The 8,077-nt window shown below is 38.8% G+C and overlaps 1 pseudogene; it reads left to right on the top strand.

Moving 5' to 3' along the window:
* Window positions 1-2,088: 2,088 nt before the first annotated feature.
* Window positions 2,089-3,885, top strand: LOC149043445 (adenosine receptor A2a-like; annotated as a pseudogene).
* The last annotated feature ends 4,192 nt before the right edge of the window (window positions 3,886-8,077 follow it).

The following is an 8,077-nucleotide window of genomic DNA, read 5'->3' as shown; positions in this document are numbered from 1 at the left end:
TCGGTCGAGCGAAATTTAATTTCCGTAAAACTCGGAAAAATAAAGAGATCCGATCAAACGGATTGTGGTTTTAGTATAGGTACATGAATGTCTTACAACACACAAGAAATGAGCGAAATCCGTGTCTCAAGCAAAATCGACCGGACCGCTCTTACAGAGACACTCTCTTAAAAATTGAAACTCTTCACATTCTACCGCGCACCTGATGCTAAGCATTTTTGTCATCCCGCCTACTGGTTCACTTTAATATGATCAGCCGTACTCCGCTTAACAAAATGTATATTAACAAGTTTCCGCTTCTTCAACAGAACACTCAGCTTCTTCGTCAGCCGGTGCCAACAAATAAAGGAAAATTTGTTTACAGGCAAGACTCCATAACGAGATCTTCACAACCTGACAAGCCTTTCAAAATTAAACCGAAGAACATTAGGACGCACAGAAAACGTAAATTGGCCACCGTAAAGAGTGTAAAGGCTGACGTTTCGAGCGTTAGCTCATCGTCAGAGCGATTGGAGGAGTTGTGGGTTGTATGTGGGTTTATATGCAGACAATGGAGCTACGCTATTAGTGGAAATGTGGTGACGAGAAAACAAGAATAAATTAGTTGAATGAAAAGCGCTCGTTGATACCGTGGGGATTAAGAGCGCCGATTTGGAAGAAAAATTTTTGTTCTTGTGTTTTGCAGCTTTCCGAGCTGCCTAAATGTAGGGAAAGGCCGGAAACTGCCATATGCTTTATAGAATAAGTAGGGAGATTAACGTGTCTAGCGACTGGTTTGGCTGCATCCTAGTCATTTCTTTCAACTTCGCGAAGGTGTTCTCAGAATCGGCCACGAATTAGTCTGTATTCATATGATTGCACGTATAGATGGTTGCACAATACATTGCACCACATAACACTTTTTTCTAGTATAATGGCACAAGATTCAGATTCAGCTTTCTTATACGTTGAATTATTAGGGTTCTGCTTTTTTCAATACTACCTGAATTCAACACTCTCTATTTGCTATAGTGGACAAATTTTTAAACTTTACCAGCTGATTATTCATAGAGAAACATGAAGGAAAGTAATTTTTTTCGTTTATCGGTAAAGTTGCGACTGGATCTAATTGCGTCGGAGTAGCTGACAGGTGGAGCAAAATTCTCGACCAATCACTTTACAGTGTAAAGAGAAACTAATACCACTCCGGACTGTCTTTGACACCGCTCATTTGCAAACTACTCTTTACCTCTGGACGAAATAAATTTATAGTCCTGTCATTGGCCGATTCGTTGTTTTTCATTCCTTCGTAACTTTCTGAGCCTAACAGGCTAAAGTCTTTAATATTCTAAACACAATATTGCATTTTACACACTTAATTTACATCTATTGATGTCACAAAAAAGCCGGCCCTCATTTTAAATTTACATCTGCCGTCAGCATAAACAATAGTCAAACTCCTGTATTCTTTTTGTTTAGCGCTTGATGCAGAATGATTGTTTGATAAATGTGTTATCTGTATTTCTTTCGGTTGAAATATCTAAAAATATTACATGGCCATTGCTAGACTTTTTCTGAGCTATGTGCAGCTGTTCATGAACTGAAATGCATCCGGGACTTGCAGTTATCGCAGTTTAGTAAGTTTGCTGAAGATTTTAAATACCTCCGAGATCCGCCACAAACGAGTGCATAATTTATTCGTAATAATTATTTGGGTCTCCCCTCATCAACCATAAAATATTTGGTCTCTGAAGTGTATTTAGTGTTTTCAGGCGAACTTAATAATAAAGAAGTATATGTCAAGCGCTCTTTCATTTAACTGACTATGTTTTGTTTATTCATTTTGATAGATGAAAAATATGTTAATGACAGCCTTCCTTCAAATAACTTTTTCCAGCTATAAATCCCATGTTTAGTTAAAATGTCTTGAAGTATTAAACAGATAATTTGTATTAATTCTAACGAACGCTGAATTAAAGCGATACTCGATGCTTTTTTCAACAATTCAAATGCCGGAGTTGAAGATCTAGAAATCTTGACAGTACGTACAGGTGGCTTCGATTGTGTTATATGCTTGTGATTGACAGCCACATATGACTTCAAATTTTCCGTTTTAGAATCGGAAAATATCAGAGCCACAGTAGTTTTAACGCTCAGTTCTCATGGCTGAAAACGTTAGCGACATTCTCAACCGGTCTCTCTATGGAACCTCTGCGAATGTTAAAGATTTTCGTCCGGCACTTGTCGCTAATTGTGTCTTCAACAGCTTTTTGTCCTATACAACCATCATTTTGAACATCGTTACCATCCATGCGATAAAAAAACCGCGTCGTTGCCAAAACCTTTGAGAACATTATTACTGAGCCTGGCTGCCTCCGATGTTGGGGTTGGTTTGTTGGTCCAACCGCTCTACATTTCTTCTTTGGTCAGCTGTTTAAAACGAAAACGTATCGACTGCACTTCCGACGAAGGATTTTTGGCCGTTATTGTTTTATTTTGTACATCCTCGATCTTTAATGTTGTAACCATAAGTGTGGACAGGTTCTTAGCTGTTCATCTTCATCTCAGATATCAAGAGCTTGTGACTCACAAGCGCGTCATTGCAACGGTGATATCAATATGGCTGTTAAGCGCAATTATTTCTTCTAGTGTCTTTTGGAATCCATTGCGTGTCAGCTTAAAAGTCATTAAGTTCGTGATTATGACTGTTTGCCTCATTGTAGTAGTAACTGTCTACTGGAGGATTTATGTAGTCTTAAAGCGACACAAAAACCAGATTCGAGGCCTTCAAATCCAAGAAGTACAAATGGGAGTTCAAAATGGCGACGTATCAAACTTTTTGAAGCTTAGAAAGTCAGCTCTTGGAACATTTTATGTATGTATTTTGTTCTTGATATGTTATTTGCCTTCCTATATTTTCTCTTTTTTTCCCGTGGCCCTTCCTTTAAGTCCAATCTCTTTAAACAAAGCTCAGCTCTATACAATGACTTTGTTTTTCCTCAACTCGTCTTTGAACCCAGTTATATACTGCTGGAAGATGAGACCCATTCGTCGCACCCTCATGGACATAATGCGAGGCATCGTCGATCGGTTCAGAGAATAGCATTTGTTATGAGGAATTGTTGTTGTAAATATAAGCTTCTAGAAACGTCCAGACTGCTTAGTCATGCTGACATGCGTACCTAGGGCTTCCTAAAATATTTCATCAAGTTACGCAATTATTACGTAATACTATTAAAATAGTTCGTTTGTAAGCTTCTGGAATGTTCAATACCACTTGGTGAATGTATGTAAGGACCCGGTTATGTAGTAGAAGTTGTTGTTGTTGTCAGGAGTAACAGACTGTTTAGAAAGCTATACCGTGAGAGAGAACTACAGTGGAAGATTGTTAATTTCAAGAAACGTTGGAGGAAACTGAGTTCTACTCAGTGGCGAGCTAAGATATAGACTGTAGTGGGCTTAAGTAAGTTTACGGAGCATAAGTACTGTACTGCCTATAAGAGTCGCACCTTATTAAGAATATCACTCGTTGTGTAATAAAGTAGTTGAGTTTGTAGGATTGTAGTGTTTTTCTATCGGTTAGATTAAATCGTAACACAATGGTTGGGTTCGTTTCTGATGCCAATTAAACTTGATATGTCGAAAGTGCTTAAGGAAACCTGAGGGAGGATAAACTTTGAAAGTTAAAAAAAATATACATTGAGGTATTATAGAGTGAAGCATAGGAAAGTATCAGTTGATAGTTTCAAGTGCATTTTGTACGAGAAATTTATAAATGACCAGGAAGCTTTCTACCTATTTGAAATATTATTTCAAGGTTATGTCATCAGTTAATATATGTATATAGCATGTGAATTAAATACAAAACCGATTTTTAGATCGCTTTATAGTGTAATAAGGACATGAGTTAAGTATAACCCTCCTTGAATAAAGCCTTTGCGATCACACAGACTTCTACAATTCAGTTGTGCAGTTTCTGATATAAAGAATAATATTAAGTCGACTAGATTTGATGGTTGTCTATTCGACTAAAAGTCTCAACTTTGTCAACAGGAACACAGGCACTTATTAACTTAGGCAAAGACAGAAGGTTATACATTTTATGCTAATTACACAAAGTCCAAGGAGCTATACGCCTTTCACTCAGAGGGTTAATCCGTTTTCAAAATCTTAGCCTCAATTTTTACCATTTTAAACTGTACCCTGCGCCAATCACGGCTGTTCTCGGCTACCCTTTTTTCTTTTTTCGGCATATTGGAACTGTTTTTAGTGTGTATCTACCACAGCAGACAAATACTTATTCTAAAAGAGACGATTCCCTGTGGAGCTGAAGAGACCACAAATTACATGACGTAGCATCTTAATAACTCAGTAATAGTACTTAATAACGGGGCTAATAGCTAATGCTAACAGATTTTGAAATGCGGTCATCAATTTGAAGAAATAAGTAACTTGACCATTTATGAGAACCAACTGCCTTGTTAACTGACTTTAACAAATGCCATTTAATATGTTCTCTAAACGGGTAACCAATTTAGCTTTATGATAAAAAGTTATGTGGTACATTATGAGGAACAACACAATAGCAAAACAAATTGGAAAGTGCTGGAGCCTGAACTAACTGCTTACCTTATTCCTCAATTTCCTTAAGATTCTGAGAGATGGTTAATTATTATTAATTATTAATAATATTAATATTAATTAATTATTATTAATATAATTAATAATTATTAGATAATTAATAAGATAGTAAGAGGCTGAGACCTGCTTTACATTCTCTACCCATTTAAGGTACTGCTCAATATAGGTCCCAAAACGTTTTGTCAAAGGTACACGTTCTGAAGATGTAGTCACACTAAGGTCATACAAGATATAAGTTTACCAGGCTTCGGTCCTTGATATACATGATTGCATCATCAGCATACTGATGGCAAGTACAATCAAGTTTCCCTTGCAGATCAGCAATATATATGTTAAAAATGAGAGGACTGGTGATCGAGCCTTGTGGAACTCTAAAGCTAATGCAAACAGATTTTGAAATACGGTCATCAATTTAAAGAAACTGCTCTCTTCAACACGACTAGTTGACTGTCCATTAAAGGTGTGACCCTGAGAATCCAAAACCTTTTGTTTTCTTAAGGACAGAACTCTATACTTTACAGTATCAAAAGCCTTCGTGAAGTCAGCTTAGACAAGCAGAGTGCATCTGGTTCATCACGTACATTAAATAAGACAGATGTTGTTGAGTGGCCTTTCCTAAATCCAGAAAAGGTATCCGCGAGGAAATGGTGGTTTTTTTAAAAAAATTAACAACTTGGTTGTGAATAAGCCTCTTGTAGATTTTAGACAAAACAGGGCAATATAGAGATTGGTCGAAAATCATTATTAACTTGAGGACTATCCAACTTTGGGATTGAAGTTATGCCAGCTTGTTCTTATTTAACTGGAAAGTATCATAATTTTATGAATGAATGAATTATGTTTGTTAGGGCTCTGAATAGGCAGTAGGCTTTAAAAATTTTGATGGAATTAGATCAGGGCCAGTTGATGTTGAAGTGCCAGATCATACGAGATTCAGCTGACGTAAAACCTCACGAAATGTAAAAGGCTCTTAGGTAAAGGTAGCATTTGCTGTCAGAGACTCTACGCCTTATAATGTATCTATCAAGTCTATGAAATCTTCTCTAATATCCGATGTTTCAACACCAGTAGTCTTCGTAGTTGTGTTTGCAAAGTGTTCGTTGAGGGTATCTACATTGCACGTCAAAAGTTGGCTATGTACAAAGAATGGCGTCAGACTCCAACCTCGCTCCCAGGAGGAGGCTGGCTGGAGTAAGGCACAGGCATCCGGATTGCGAATCAAGCGCTCAGGCCCGCTTTAGTGCTGTCTGCCATTATAAGAAAAATTAGTGATGCATAAAGTTAACGCACTTTTGGAAATTCTCACTAAAGTCAGTTGTCACTAATCGATCGACAAGGAATGCCCAGATTTCTCAGATCTCCCTGTACAGATCCACCACAGGGCAAAGAAAAATTTATTTTAGGAATGTCAAACTTTGGAATTCCTTAGGTCTTTCAGCCTAGTGGAGAAGGATATTGACAGAATTCAAACTCTACATAAAGAAACAATTTATTTTAACCTTTTCACAAATCATTTAATTTCTTATTTCACTTTGATTTCATTCGTTTTATTTGTATGTATACATATATATATATATATATATATATATATATATATATATATATATATATATATATTATGCATGCTCACTAGTTTTTCTAGTTTGAGCACTCTGGCATGGCTTAAGTGATCCCACATGTGTGAGATCACTTGGGGTGGCTTTATTGCCTTACCTCCATCCTAGCATCAGCACTGCACTGATTCGGCCCAGAAGGCCGAAATAGTACTGAAAGCTTCTCGGCCTCTTGGGTAAGGTTAAAAGGCTTATGAAAAGTTTATTTTCCTTGCTTTTGCAGCAATTGTCAACATGGACAGCCAGGAAAGTGAAAATATCAGCCAGTTTACTACAGATAACTCGACAGCGAATCCAGGAGACGTCGTAGACGCAAGCGTGGTAGAAGGTTCACAGTCCTGGGGCGCAGACGTGGAAATCGAAATCCCTGAGGTACTAAAAAATCTGGAAAATAAGGGTGTGAAATTTCAGGCCGTGCCTTTTTTGAATGCTCCTAGTCAAAGTAGAATCACGAAGGATCGCTCTATTTATTTTAGCGTTGATACAACCGTCACATCGCAAATAATTCTCGAAGCTTTTGACGCGGCAGAAATCGATATTGACGCTATCACCGGAATCCAGAGAAAGGCGTCCAATAGATCTTGGATCGTGACTTTTAAGAGCCGTGCAGCTAAAGAAGCCGCTCTTGAAACACCTTTTGTCGTGATTGCCGGTCTCAAAGTGTTCCTGGGCGACTGCGAAAATCGTTTGGTCCTCGTCAAGATCCATGAAGCCCCCGCTGAACTACCCGACACTGCCGTGATTGGCCGACTCAGCCACTACGGTCGTGTCCTTTCATTTCGGCGCGACAAAATTGCACAACATATCGAGAATGGAGTAAGAACGGCTCGAATGGCGCTACATCGAACTATCCCTGCCAACATCAACATAGCTGGTGAACCTATCAAAATATGGTACCCAAATCAGCCAAAAGCTTGCCGGAATTGTGGAGCTACTGACCACATGGCCAAAGACTGCTCTGCAGTCCGTTGTTTTAATTGTGAATGCCCTGGGCATCGAGCTCAAGAATGTAAAGACTCGCCAAGATGTTCCGTTTGTTTAGCGGACAACCATTCCATGCCTCAATGCCCCTTCCTGCTCTTCAGCGCGAACGTCGATAGTGAGCCAACGCCACCTAAAACTGAAAAGGAAAAGAAACAAGAGCGAGCCCAGCGCGCCAAGGAAAGAGAAGAAAGGCAGAAAAAACTACAACAACAGAGAGAACAACAGCGACAACAAGAAGAACAACAGAAATTACTAGAAAAGCAGGAACAGCAAGAACAACAGAAACAACAAGATCAAGAGAAACAACGAGAACAACAACGCGACGAAGGTAGAAGAGAACGACCAAGAGAACGAAGAGACGAGCGAGGGAGGGACGATCGAGAAGAACGAAGAGATGACCGGAGAGACGGTAGAAGAGAGAGAGATAGAAGCGATCGAGATTATTATCGCGGCCGCGATGACCGCGATAGATCTTCCCGCCGTGACTACTCTGGCTCCGAAACTGATGATGATGGATGGGAGAGAGTTAAACCTAGGAGAAGGCGGTACAGATATTAATTTTTTATTTATATTCAATGAGTAAGCTTAAAATAATTTCTCTAAATGTGCGAGGACTCGGGTCCTCCAGTAAAAGTCGAAAAATTATTCAAGAATTAAATTATTCAAACTGTGACATAATCCTTTTACAAGAAACACATGTCTCATGCAAAAAACAAGCGGAGGAATTCGAAATACTCTGGCGCGGCAAATGTCTGTGGTCCTTCGGGACTGGCAGGTCTGCCGGTGTTGCCATCCTCTTTTCTCTAAACTTTCCAGGCAAAATTATCCGTTTTTTGACCGATTCCGAAGGAAGAATATTG

The sequence above is a fragment of the Pocillopora damicornis genome, chromosome 6 (genome assembly GCF_964200805.1).
Source record: "Pocillopora damicornis chromosome 6, jaPocDami1.2, whole genome shotgun sequence".
NCBI lineage: Eukaryota > Metazoa > Cnidaria > Anthozoa > Scleractinia > Pocilloporidae > Pocillopora > Pocillopora damicornis.
This window is presented reverse-complemented; position numbering and strand designations above follow the sequence as displayed.